The 14,439-nt window shown below is 36.2% G+C and overlaps 1 protein-coding gene across 5 annotated transcripts in view; it reads left to right on the forward strand.

Moving 5' to 3' along the window:
- The window catches only part of LOC115244693 (probable nuclear hormone receptor HR3), an 88,834-nt gene that overhangs the window by 9,419 nt on the left and 64,976 nt on the right, over positions 1-14,439 (forward strand). For 2 of the 5 annotated variants that reach the window (XM_029822570.1, XM_029822569.1), the window contains exon 1: positions 8,814-9,721. The exons of the other annotated variants lie outside the window; for them this stretch is intronic. The gene's annotated coding sequence lies outside the window, so the exon portion shown is untranslated. Of the gene's footprint in view, positions 1-8,813; positions 9,722-14,439 lie in introns of those variants that run through there. 5 annotated transcript variants of the gene reach the window in all.

Raw genomic sequence — 14,439 nt, forward strand, 5'->3', positions numbered from 1 at the left:
AGACGTCATATGTATATTATACAGTCTTACAATTATTTATATACATGATCTTTTATTAATTATTTCTCTTTTCTCTTAAAATTGTAAGCAAAATTAATTTTTATCAGAAAGTAATTTCTGTAATTAAGCAATAAACTTAGTTTTTTTATTCCATATTAACATATGTTTTTCTTCTATTTCAGGTAAGACCATTACTTTTATTGTGTGTGTATAAGCGAGCCACGTATCTGGCGACCAGTGAAAACAGACATTGCAGTGAGTACATTCATATATTAAAAAAATAATATAATACAGCTCTCGATAAAGCATTTCAAATTTTCTTATATTATTTTATAAACAATTTGTATGATAAATTACATGGACAAATTTAAGAATCTATAAGGATGATTTAATCCGAAAAATAGCATCAAAAATTCAAATTATCGATAAACAAGCGCACATATAGCTAATTAGAATTCATAAAATAGAAGAGCGCATTATGCGACTTGGAAAGGGTTAAGCAATATATTACGGTAAAAAAGATACATGCTAAAGTATAATGTATACACACAAACACAAATACACGCACGGTAAATGGAAGCACACCCGCCGGCTTAGCCGATGGCGTTTGAAAATAGATCGGAGAATGGTAAAATGCAATCGTGTCAATGAGCTATCGAGTATTTGTGCAATAATTGTAGATAGATTTATACTAGATGGGATCGCATTGTATGTGAAAACGATTGACTCCCGGATCGCGACGAGGTAAAATGTGCCTTGGCAGAAATATCGGTTAATCGGCTGCTCGAATCGCGCGATCTCGAAGTATCGGTTCGACATTGACTGATCTAGTCACTTTCTACGCTTGTTACGCGCACGATTATTTCTGAAGTGTTATGACACGACCCCACAAAGAAACACGTTCCAAAAGAAACATTACGTGTATTTTTTTACGTGAGTTTATTCTATATATTGAAATAAATTTTATTTTAATTGATATTTTGTTACCTCCTTTTTTAACAAGAAGTTTCTACGAGTCATTCTAAAACGATCTAAAACTCTTGCTTATTTTTTTGATCGTATTTTTATATTATTTTCTTTAAATATTATAATATATAATTTACTAAATTAATATTATTATCCGCTTATTTTACATATTAAAAATTATGTATTACACCATATATCTTAAAGAAAAATTATTATAGTAATTATCGCAGATGGCTTAAAAATATCAATCAGCAAATGCTTCATAAGTGAAGAATTAATTATAGGGGCAAGCAAAAAATTATATTTAAATTCTTATATCGTATCTCTCTCTTTGATTATCTCGTACGACAATGCACGCCCCATTATTTCTTTTTCTTTTTTTATGCGAGTTACGTAATCTGCGAGAGAACGAGAGGGGCCTGACTGACAAAAATGGACCCGGGAGCGGGTTATGATCGGGGCCCGACCCGGGCCCGGAAATAATTTTGGAGCCGCGGGCGGGGAAAGCTCGACTAGCTTGACAGACGTTTCTCTACGTTTGCGCGCTCTCGCGCCTTCTTCGAAAGCCGGATTTGCGCTACCGAGATAGCCACCAGCTAAGCCCCGGGTGTACATCGATAACGTAATGAAGGGCGATTGAAATGTCGCGCAACCGAATATTTATTGCTGTGCTTGCATAGTAAACTACCGTTTATTAGAAAACCACGTTTATCACGAAACTATTTCATGTCAGATAAACTGCACTGCCGGAAGCGCGCAGCTGATCTACAAACGCATCGTATCATTAAAATATGCTTTGCTTTTTTTATTGGTATAAATTTGCTAAATAATCTGTACTATGTGACGTGGAGTTTTTCATAGATTTATAGATTCTATGTGATTATATGCCGTATAAAAAAATTAGGATTTATCGACTTTTGATTTTATATTTTCTTGATATTACTTATAAGAAAATTTCATATAATATATTTTTGCTCATTTGCACAAATCTCTTGTTACGTGATTATCTATCGCACTTTTCTTCTCTATTATTTTTCGTATTATAGTTTTTTTCGAGACACATAGAACGAATAATATTTAAATTTTATAAAAATCTCCTATCATTAAGAAATAGATAGATTCTCTTAATGCAACTGATGGCGTGCTCTATAGGACATATTAATCCTTAATTTTAAAGATTTTTTATTGCATAATCTTTTCAAGGATCTTTAAGTCTACTCGAATCTTTTTTTAATACGTCTCAATCGCCAAATGCAAAGGGAGGTCGGCGAGATAAAGTTTCATACGCGTGTATCGCGAATACGTCGTCGACATTTCAGCAACTGAGAGCGACTCGAAACGAATGAGAAGGAGAGAGAGAGAAAGACCTAGATTTCATTTTCGTTGATGAGCTTGGCATCGATCCAGCTCGTCTAAATATATATCCCCTTTTTCTCCATCTTTCTCTCACCTTCTCCTTCTCATTTTCGTCGAAAACGGATCCTTCTCGTTTCGCGAAAGAAGGTTGAGAACACTGTCGAGAAGTATCCTAATATGTATCAAAATATTGTTGAAATGGAGAATTAAAAATTAGGATATATTGAATTTATCTTATAACAGTGCGACTTTTTTATAAAAGAGAAACGATAACAAAATTGTGCAGGCGTTAATTGATTTTGATTTAAATTTCTACTAATACAAATAAGACTCAATTGTGATCGCTGTCAAGTTTCTACAAAAGTTTTATCAACTTTCTCGAAAGTAATTCAGCGAAAGAATTTCTCACCAACGAACGTCCGGTTTTGAAAAACAGAAAAAATAGAAAATTACCGATGTACCGTGACCCATCATCTGCCGATTTCACCGGATACAGCGAATGCAAAAAATGCATAAAAAAGGAATTTCTCACCAACGAACGTCCGGTTTTGAAAAACAAAAAAAAATAGAAAATTACCGATGTACCGTGACCCATCATCTGCCGATTTCACCGGATACAGCGAATGCAAAAAATGCATAAAAAAAAAAAGGCGAAGGTTTCAATATTCCGAATTCACTTTGCGCCGAGAGAGGCGGGCGGACCCGTTTTGTCGGTTCGTGCAACGGTATATTCGTGGGGACCGCTTGTCAAACGCCTCGTTGTCGTAACGTAATTTACGACGGAGTGAGCGTTTGGAAATTTCACCTTACTACTTGTGCGCACGTTTAACACGCTGCGGGTCCTGCCGAAAGAGCGCAATGAACCCGAATGAGAAAGCTGCTCCCCGTTCAGCCGTGCGCGCCGATTTTGGCTGTAACATGTTCGCCAGTTCGCTACAAAGCTGACTTGTCGAAGAAAATGCGGCTCGGAGACTTTCGACCTTGGGATACTCGTGCGCGAGTACGATATGACGGCTTTTTCAACGAGCATGGTTACTGCGCTCCAATAATTCGCGAGTAGACGCGGAAAATATCTCGTGTAAATGCCGGTTCGCGCGAAACGGGTTCGTGTGTTTTCTACAACTGAACTTTATATGCGCCGTTTTGCCTCTGACTCTATAGGTTTGATGGCAGCAAAAGTTCGATTGAGATGAAGGAAATTGAGTAATTTCAACGTATTGGAAAATAAAAATTTTATTTTGATGAATTTGATGTATGTTAAACATTTAATTGAGGCTATCATTTCTCACAACTTTCTACTATTCAACGTAAATTAGATTTTAATTTATTAATTACAATGCAAAACAAATCTATTTTTATTAATTTATTCTCTTAATATCCATGAAATATAATATTTATATTTACTCATAATCTTTTAAAAATATCGTTTCTCTTATTTTTTATTTAGTTTTTGCATTTATTGCCAATCTGCTAAAACATTTAATAGTTATAAATTCTCAGGAACTTGTTTCAAAATCTAAATAAATTTATTATACATGTCATACACGTAGAAACGTGGCTAACACACAAATGACAATATTTAGAAACGCTATAGCTCGGTTCCAACCGTACGCTGGAAAGTTTCCTTCGACTCTATTTCAGCAGTGTCGCGTCGCAAATTCGCAGTACTTTCACGGAGCGATTACGCCATCGCGGCGATTCCGCGGCAAGGTTTTCGGCGGCGATTTATAACGACGGGAATGACAATGGCGTCGCAAAAAGTTAACACGCAACAGCCGCGAATCGGGTACCGCGATTCTAACGGTACATCCCTGCGTGCTTTCAGCGTGATCTACCAACCTACTGTGCCTACCTATCTGCCTACCTACTTACCCTACCTACATACCTATACACATCCTTCGCTCTTTGTGGTGCCTAGGCCCGCATCGATCGCACTTATATGTATAACGCGTACATGACTATCGATCGCGTCGCCCCGACTTGCCTCGCCTCGCCTTCTTCCCTCTCGCATGGGGAAAAGGCGAAACGAAAAAAGCCCTCGGCCACCACCCCCGCCCTTCTCCATGTCGATCGCGATGAGGAACGCGAGATCCCGCCACCCTCATGTCACGTTGCGCCTCGGTCGCATTATGTTTACATCGGTGTCGCAACAACACCGGGGGTTGCTACCCTAAGCAGAACGTAAGCTATGTCGTAATATCTAGGCTGCTTACTATGAAGAATATATATTATTATTAATATGAAGTCGAGAGCTTTAAGTAAATCAATTTTCTGATTTTGAATCGACAGATCTCTTGGATAATCGAACAGTATGTTTTTGGCAATGTCAATTGAGATCATGTAGACAATGAAACAAAAAGGGTACTTCTTATTTTAACTTTTAAGTAAAAAAAAATATTTCTCGGTGACGGTTGATTATGCTTCTAGGAATTTAATAAAAGTGCCTTACTATATCTTCTTAATTCAACCAGCCCATTCAAATGAAAGGGCAAGTGGTTGAAGAAGGTATGACACATTCTTAGGAAAATTTACTTGTCTTCATAAAATAAATGATTATTATTTTTTTTACGTTATATCTCTATCGCTATTGTACACAATATAATTTTGAAAAAAAAAAAAAAAAAANATAATATTAATTTTTAATAAGTATATGAATAAGTATATTAATAACAGTAATAATGATTAGCACTTTCTCTCTCTCCCTCTCTGCCTTTTGAATCATTTAAATTAACATTTTAGGAATTAATACGTGTATTTCTCTCTCTCTCTCTCTCTCTCTCTCTCTCTCTCTCTCTCTCTCACACACACACACACACACACACACACACACACACACATATATTGAAAGGAAACAACTTATAATAACGGGATTTGGTGTTGATAGGCGAAATACTGATGAAACTCCCAATTCCGACTCCGAAACCGCAATGCCCTCGACCGTTCAAGTCATCGCTCTTTTATGTTTGGTTTTAAGCCACATGGGTCATTGACAGTGGATGCGCGTAAATAACTGTAATTTGTCATTTCCATCGCACAGACGAGATAACTGGTAGAGAATTACGTCACAATCTTCTACCAAACCCGCACGATTCCACGCCCTTATGGTCGGTAAAAAAAACGGTGAAAATTCGCAATAACAGTAGTATCGCCCCGTTTTTATAATAGTATATGATTCTACTATAATGTATGTGTTATATCGTATTATATTATTCTTCATTAACGTATTTGTTTGCCGCATTTTTAGGATTTTTAATGAAGGCCGAGCTTGTGGAAAAATGACTAGACATGTCTTTCTGATGTCATATTTTATGTTAATGAATTGGAAAGCTACGTTTTAACTATATTTTTTATTACTACTTTCGTAATGAATACAGAGATAGAAGCATTCAACTAAAAATGAATTACGCAATCTCTTTAATATTTCGCAAAATATTTACGGAGATTAGATTTGTAGTTATAATAATTTAGTTTAACCAATTTAGAAATTAATACATGTCAAATGTTGAAAGGAAACAACTTATAATAATAGGATTTTGTATCAATAGTAAAATTTAATATTAATAATTTTTTTTGGAAAGATGTATAGCGTTCCGAGCGATAAATAACAAAAAATCATCCATTTTAGCTAAAAAAAAAAGAAAATTAAATGATTTAGAAATTATTCTTTAACTCTTTCTATCTGCATTTATATCTTATATTTGAATAAATTTCATTTAATTTAGAGCTCCATCATTCGTGAGATTATATTGGTTACATAAATATTTCCGAGGACTTTGAAATATATCCGAATACATTGAAATTTAAACCATTCGAAGCCGAACAATCGATAGTACTTTTGATTCACACAGATATAACACCGGATGGGTTTTATATATCAAAATTTGAAGAATTCTGGTTTACTTTTTTTACCAGATAATGGGGGATAGGATAATGGAAAACCTCTTCTCTTTCGTTTGGGCCGATCGATTCGATCGTGCCGCCGTCTTCCCACGTACCTGCGGAGAATCCGTCGTCTGGAATAATGCGCGAAACGACATAAACTTGAGTGGGAGGGAGTGAACGACCTAACGGTGCGATATCGAGTGTCGGACGCTTTTGTACGATCGAGAAAAGGTTCTATATGTGTATTTCGATTACTGAATGAAGATGAACTGTTATACCAAAACATGCTACTATGATTATGCCAATGTAAAATTTTTAATGAAGCTATTATACTTAATAAAGTTGTACTAACCACTTACGGTAAATTATAAAACTAAGGACATTCTGCAAAAATATTACGTCAAAAAAGCGTACAAAACTACGTAAATAGGAAAATAGGAAAATTATTTACAGTAATGAATTAAGAAAGAAAAATAAACAAGCAATTAAATGTTTACTTTGGAAAGAAAAATGATACAGAAAAGAAATTCATATGTAAAAAGACTGTAGCAAGATCAAAGAAGAGAAATTCTGTGTGGAACAGTGGTTAGAATTTATTTACAGCCACGGCGGTCGTTAGGTTCCTTTGGGCTATTACGATCTACATTATCAATTTACGTCTCGAGAAACGTTTTAACTCCTGCTATTAGATTTTTATCATCTTTCTTCTACCTCTTCTTATAACTCAACATATGATTCATTATATTATAGACGAGAGCTCGTTGAAAATATCCCTCGCTTTTACCAAATTTTCCAGCAATCTCTTTAATTATTATTAATTTTTATTTATTCATAATTAAATATTTAAATATTTAAGTATTTAAATATTTATTTAAATGTTAGAAACATTAATTTAATTTTACTGTTATATATGAATATGGAATTATCCCGAGAGAGATAAAATATTTCTCTCTACCGTGAGCTTTAACTTCTAGTAAAAATTAATTTCAAATAACTTTCATTATGTTACTTTATGTGTGACCTAATATACGTCTCTTTTTCTTAATAAGACGATAATAAAAGACGTACTTAATATTGAAACACACTGTGAAAATCTGCTTCGGAAAAAGGAGAAAGATAGTAATTATTATCCAAAATTAAAACGAAGATACATTTAAGCATAAATGTGTCTGACACAATTTACGATCCTTGCTTGCATAAGTCCACCGATGCTTATTTCTCATCAGAGTTTTGTTCCCGATAATCGAACATTAATTCGTATCTCGCTGTTTCAATTATGAAATCAAGATTCACGATTAGTCTTAATGGTAGTAGTCGAATGACGATGACGCCTTTCTGTTATAATAACACCTTGTCGCGACGACGATTACAGCGGCATCCCTACCGATCGATCGCTCCTGAGATCGATCGTGGCGCGGCGAGTGCGTGCGCCATCCTGTAACCGACCTCGCTGCTCATAGACAGAAAGTAAACGCTTTTATAACTCCCTCCCTGTCCTTCTATTTTCCCCTTCCACCCCTTTGTCACGCATATGTGTTACATTTACGATGAAATCGTTCTTTATTATATTTATTAGCGCGCGACGAAGAGCTGACATAATCGGAACGCCGAGTGAAAAAATGCGCTTAAACGAGGTCTTATTAACGATTTTAAATATTTGTTCATTATATGATTGTGTTATTACACCCCAAAAAAGATTATTTAATTAATAATCTAACATAAATAATGTTGCTAAATTCAAGTGAGGATTTATATAATTTTTTATGAATCATTCTTGCCAAATTTGTAATTAACACAAACATGTAATATATAAATTTACGCAAATATGTCAAAAGTATTGGATAGAAGCTTATCACAATCGCGAAAGTAACATTAGCAGCTATAAAGTAATATTAGAACGTACAACTCTTCTAATAGCCCTTTTTTATGTATCATTACGTTACAACGATGTAATGTAGCATATTGCATTTATCAGAACTTTTCAAGCTGAAATCACTTCAAAAGCTCATATTTTTGTTATAAACATCCTGTCATACGGAATCACCCTTTGTAATCAGGATCATTAACATCGAAAGGGCTAACACCTCGCGATCAGAGCGTCATCCGCGTCCGTGCGGAAGACTCCGGAAAGTATCGAAGGGAGCATGGGCCGCGGCTAGACCTACCCCAACGTGATCCTGTTTACAGCAACCCTACCACCCTTTTCCTCTCGCATCTCCTCGGTCTCGATTTATCTGAAAACCCGCCACCTTCCGTTCATTCCTTCCCCGTTCTCACCCTTTTGCCTCATTCTTCCCTACCGTCATGAGAGTTTCCTTACTCACGACGCGCCTTCTCTTCTTTCCTCCTCCCTCGCATCCCCTCCGCATTCCTTCCACCCTTCCTCACGCCTGTCTCCCACTTTATGCCCTGCGCGCTTAGCCCTCCTCACTATCGCGCTCACGCTTTCTTCGTCCCTCTCACTCACTCTCTCTTCAACCGGCCCGCAAAACGCGAAAGACAGACAGAGAGGCATTGGCAAAGAGGGAGGGAGGGGAAGAGAGAGAGGGAGCGAGAGGGCAAACGGTGGGGCTGGCTCTCTCCGGTCTTGCGCGACGCGCACCAGTCAACCCAGAGCCACGGTCGCGCGATAGCCACGGTGTTCGTTAAAGGGATCCTTTGCGATCGACACAGTTCGCGATTTCTTTCAAGTGCCTCGCGGAATCTCCCCCTATCCCTTCTATCCCGCTCGTACGCCCTTCGCTCGACCGTGTGCTGCTCGTTTCGGAGTAATCCGCGGAGTGATCGCTATCCGGCATCGCGGAGTAACCGGCGTTCGTTCGCGAAGCATACAATCGTGCGACGCCGACAATCGCGAGAAAGCGCAATCTCGAGCGATCCTCCGACAATCCCGCGCGTCGTCCAAGATCGCCGCAGTTACCACCGCGTCCCCGCGTAAGGGACCGATGGCACGCGGCGAGCCGAGGCCCGTCCTCGCGGCTACTTGGCCCGCGTGCGGCCTTTGCGCGCGGATAGTCGGGATGCGGTGGGACTGCTCGTGACTGTCCGCCCGTGTGTATCAGTCGACGACGCCCCGTATCGTACACGTCCGAACGGACACAATACGGAGTATCGGAGTGCCGAACGACATCGTCATTGTCGTCGTCGTCGACTTCTTCGTCTTTATCTATTGCGCGCTCGTGGATATTGTCGTGCACGTCGTCGTTATAATCCGGCGGTACCGCGACGAGAGGGAAAAAGAGGAATATCGACGTTTTCTCGTGCCGGCGCCGGGGTACCACCCCTTGCGCGCGGAAGGACAGTAGCGGCCGGCCCGCCGCACGGCGCGTCAGTGAAAGTGAGTGATGCGAACGCGTTCGCCAACGTGGCGGAGAGGGAGAAGGGAGTGCGAGCAAGTGTCACCGCGACTTCTTCGGGGTTGGTCTCGCATTCTTTTATGATACCTCGAGGCGCGTCCTCGAGGATCTTGCTGCGACATTATACGGAATTGTTCAGTTCGACGAACGACGACACAGTGGTGGGTCGCAGGATAAAACGCACCCCTTCGACTCGTTTCGTGCGGATTCACCCTCTCTCTAAGGAGGAGGTGTTTCTCTTGGGAGGAGCAATGCGTCATAACGGTGCCAGACAACGACGTAGAAATGGATCCTCAGGGGTAGGGCGGGAGAGTGCATTAGCTTTCTCATCAATGAAAACTTTATACCATCAAATAGGGTTGTACTGTGCGCTCCTCTCTCTCTCTCTCTCTCTCTCTGTCTGAGAAACCATATCAAGAAAGAAATTATTTTAGGATTACCTAGAAATTTCAAAACAGGAAACGAATAGATTCCTCAAATATTATTTTGGCATGGGAAAATTAATTTTTTGTTATATTTTTATATGTTTAGATATTTAACTGAATTATGTAGATTATTTTTCTATTCGCGATTTTATAAATATATACGTAGTATGAAGTTACTCATATATTTTTGCTAAATATTTATACATTATATATTTTGTTAAATACGAGAGAATTTTATTCTATTTTGTAAATATTAAATTATAACGCTATAACATTTAACATTGAATAGTAAGACAGTCATATTTAGTACAAAATATGCAGTGAAAATTCCGGTTTAAGATATAAAACTGAATTGTGTATTACGGAAAAATTTGGAAATTCAACATTGCAACACGAAGTGCGACATCGTAAAAAAGTGTAATTTATTCACCAGTATCTTTATAGTAATATCGTACAAATATCAATTAACGAGTTTTTTCTCTTGAAAAAATTCACTTCACTCAAGAAAGCTTGTTGGCGTTATAGAATATTAATGACGTGTTTTTCATTTTTACATTATCGATCTTCCATAAATTTTTCTTATTTTCTCATATCTTCGATCATCCACGATTTCACGACTTTTGTCCCGCTCTCCTTTTCTCTCTCTCTCTCTTCCTCCCTCTCTCTGTCTCTTAACAGACTCTCGTCTCTTTACTTCTATCGCTCTTTCTCATTCTCCCTCCCGTCTTCTCGCCCACTCCAGCATTTACCTCCCGGTTATGAATATTATTAAGTAATACCTACATCGCACGCACGGCGATATAGACCCGCGAGTGTATGCACTTATACGTATGTGTGCGCGCAAACACGCGCGCGTGTTGCACGCAGGCGAACGGAAAAGTGCGGGTTCTCATTCTGGAGATGTATATTGCATTCGCGAGGCAATGCAAATAGTGATTTCTTTCTTTCTCAATATGGAATGGATACGAAAAAAAAACTATGAATCTTGTAATATAATAACGAATTTTTTGTCTTAAATCAGACGAAAATCAATATTAAAAATATATGAGTAGTAAAAGTAATATATCCTGCGCTTTTATGATATAATTTCTAATTCTTATTTTTTGGCAAATTCAATATCGCTTCTCTTCCAATTTTTTTTTAAGCTTTTTAATGTTATATTTCTTATTTCTTATAATTTATGTCTGAGAAACCATATCAAGAAATTATTTTAGGATTACCTAGAAATTTCAAAACAGGAAACGAATAGATTCCTCAAATATTATTTTGGCATGGGAAAATTAATTTTTTGTTATATTTTTATATGTTTAGATATTTAACTGAATTATGTAGATTATTTTTCTATTCGCGATTTTATAAATATATACGTAGTATGAAGTTACTCATATATTTTTGCTAAATATTTATACATTATATATTTTGTTAAATACGAGAGAATTTTATTCTATTTTGTAAATATTAAATTATAACGCTATAACATTTAACATTGAATAGTAAGACAGTCATATTTAGTACAAAATATGCAGTGAAAATTCCGGTTTAAGATATAAAACTGAATTGTGTATTACGGAAAAATTTGGAAATTCAACATTGCAACACGAAGTGCGACATCGTAAAAAAGTGTAATTTATTCACCAGTATCTTTATAGTAATATCGTACAAATATCAATTAACGAGTTTTTTCTCTTGAAAAAATTCACTTCACTCAAGAAAGCTTGTTGGCGTTATAGAATATTAATGACGTGTTTTTCATTTTTACATTATCGATCTTCCATAAATTTTTCTTATTTTCTCATATCTTCGATCATCCACGATTTCACGACTTTTGTCCCGCTCTCCTTTTCTCTCTCTCTCTCTTCCTCCCTCTCTCTGTCTCTTAACAGACTCTCGTCTCTTTACTTCTATCGCTCTTTCTCATTCTCCCTCCCGTCTTCTCGCCCACTCCAGCATTTACCTCCCGGTTATGAATATTATTAAGTAATACCTACATCGCACGCACGGCGATATAGACCCGCGAGTGTATGCACTTATACGTATGTGTGCGCGCAAACACGCGCGCGTGTTGCACGCAGGCGAACGGAAAAGTGCGGGTTCTCATTCTGGAGATGTATATTGCATTCGCGAGGCAATGCAAATAGTGATTTCTTTCTTTCTCAATATGGAATGGATACGAAAAAAAAACTATGAATCTTGTAATATAATAACGAATTTTTTGTCTTAAATCAGACGAAAATCAATATTAAAAATATATGAGTAGTAAAAGTAATATATCCTGCGCTTTTATGATATAATTTCTAATTCTTATTTTTTGGCAAATTCAATATCGCTTCTCTTCCAATTTTTTTTTAAGCTTTTTAATGTTATATTTCTTATTTCTTATAATTTATAATTCTTTAACATTGTAATTTAAAAAAATACATATATTTATAAAATATTTTTTTACATTACTTTTAACTCTCTCTTTGCTAAAAAATAAATTTCTGTTTGTAATTTTTGCTTTTTATATAAAAGACTTTATCGTTAGAAAAAAGCTCTTTTAAATAAAATTATGATGAAAAATAAAAAAATAATTAAGGCTGATAATTGGATCTGTTTTTTGTTATTGATTTTAGCGTATAAATTTCATAAGCATTAGAAAAATTTATAAGGAACCTATTTAGTAATTAGAAATATGCCTGAATCGATATAATGTGCAAAATTTGTGCGATATCAACGGCGCACGATAGAATAATTTACATGGTGCAATCATAGAATGTATATTAGAAGATAGACTATATTCCCGTTGTTATCTACAACGGTGTCCTCGTGGAGCGACCGGAAGTACCCATGTGACGTGATGGGACAAAGACGATAGGAAACATAAAATTATGTTATGCACGAAGTGTCTTAAAATGTCAGCCAACGTTAGTGAAACCGTGTTTCTTACACAAATAACAGAGTTAGTTAAACACTTCGATGGCAAAAATATCATTTGATTTAATAATATTTTTTATAAACGTTTTATTAATTATATCTTTCTTATAAAGATCATGTTTGAAATTAAGCAAAGAATAAGAGATTTATTCATGAATTCTTTTATTTTAAATGAATTTATAATTGTTCTTTAAATTTTTGCAAATTTTCATAAAGCATATTTATTAAACAATGCATGTCATATATTTTAATTACTGTTTATGTATTGTACGTCGTTTGTTGCCATATATGTATGAATTTATTTGTATAGTTAAAAACGAGCGTGTATTATATTTATCGTCTTTAAATCGCATGAAATCAATTATTTACATCTTTATATAGATCAGGTTCGATAACTGCTTGACTGTTGCCTCTGGATGTTTGAAATAAGTAAAATATCCAATAAATCGCTTAGGTCGAGACAGGTGGGGATAAGTATGAGTCGCGTGCACACGGTCGGGTCACCTGTGCGTTTCTCTCTCTTTCTCTCTCTCTGTCTCTTTCTCTCGTTTCTGTCTTCTCGTGATAATGGTGATGCCGTAATAACGCCGCCGACACGCTCGTGCCAGAACCGAAGTATACGCTCGATGTATACGACCTAAATAAGATGCGATGCCCCCCCCAGGGCGAAAGTAATTCACACGCGCGAATAAGAGCTCGCACACCCGCGCGCGTACTTCACCGACTTTTAGACTTTATTCGCAGCACAATTCTAAAATAATATTTCAAGCTTATCATTAGCATCAGCATACGTGACGACTTGAGTGAAAACAATCGTGAGGTTATCATCTTGTTTTATTTATTTTGTTATATTAATTTAATATCGCGATATTATATATTTTTTGTATTATTGAAAAGGAGAATATAATTGTAATATGGATATGAATTACATTTTAGTAATAATAACGTTGGCAATAATAGCATTATTAATAATAATAATATTCTATGCAATATCAAGACAAAAAAAATTATTATGTATTTAATTATGTTTCAACTTGTTTTTCTAATTTTATCATAAATTTATGCATTGTTATCTTTTTCACATATTATGAAGATAGATAAAGACAGACAGTAGAGACAAAAAAAAATTAAAATTGATAACTATTCGTTAGACAAACTATATAAAACCATTTATTATTGAAATCAAAATTAAAATTTATTTAATTGTAATCGTTTTCTGATTATTCAATGTGAACATAATAATTGAAGCTTGAATCAAAATAAAGATTTATTAAAACCAAGCTTATTTTATTAGTTAATTGGTTCAACTATTACGACAAAATTAATCAATGAATCGGATTAACTTAAAGCAGTTTGCACACGGATGCTCTTTGCGATAGATCGGACAACACAATCTTTTGCTGATCCAAGAAGATACGCGCTAGATCTAAAGCGAGGGAAAAATAAAACGAAGAAGATAGAGATTGAGAGGGAGCATCGAGTCAGTAGGCTAGTGGGAACATAAACCGTACGTACGGTACCGCGAGCCCTCCTCCTCTTTC

This window comes from Formica exsecta, unplaced genomic scaffold (genome assembly GCF_003651465.1).
Source record: "Formica exsecta isolate Colony F162 unplaced genomic scaffold, ASM365146v1 scaffold83, whole genome shotgun sequence".
Taxonomy (NCBI): domain Eukaryota; kingdom Metazoa; phylum Arthropoda; class Insecta; order Hymenoptera; family Formicidae; genus Formica; species Formica exsecta.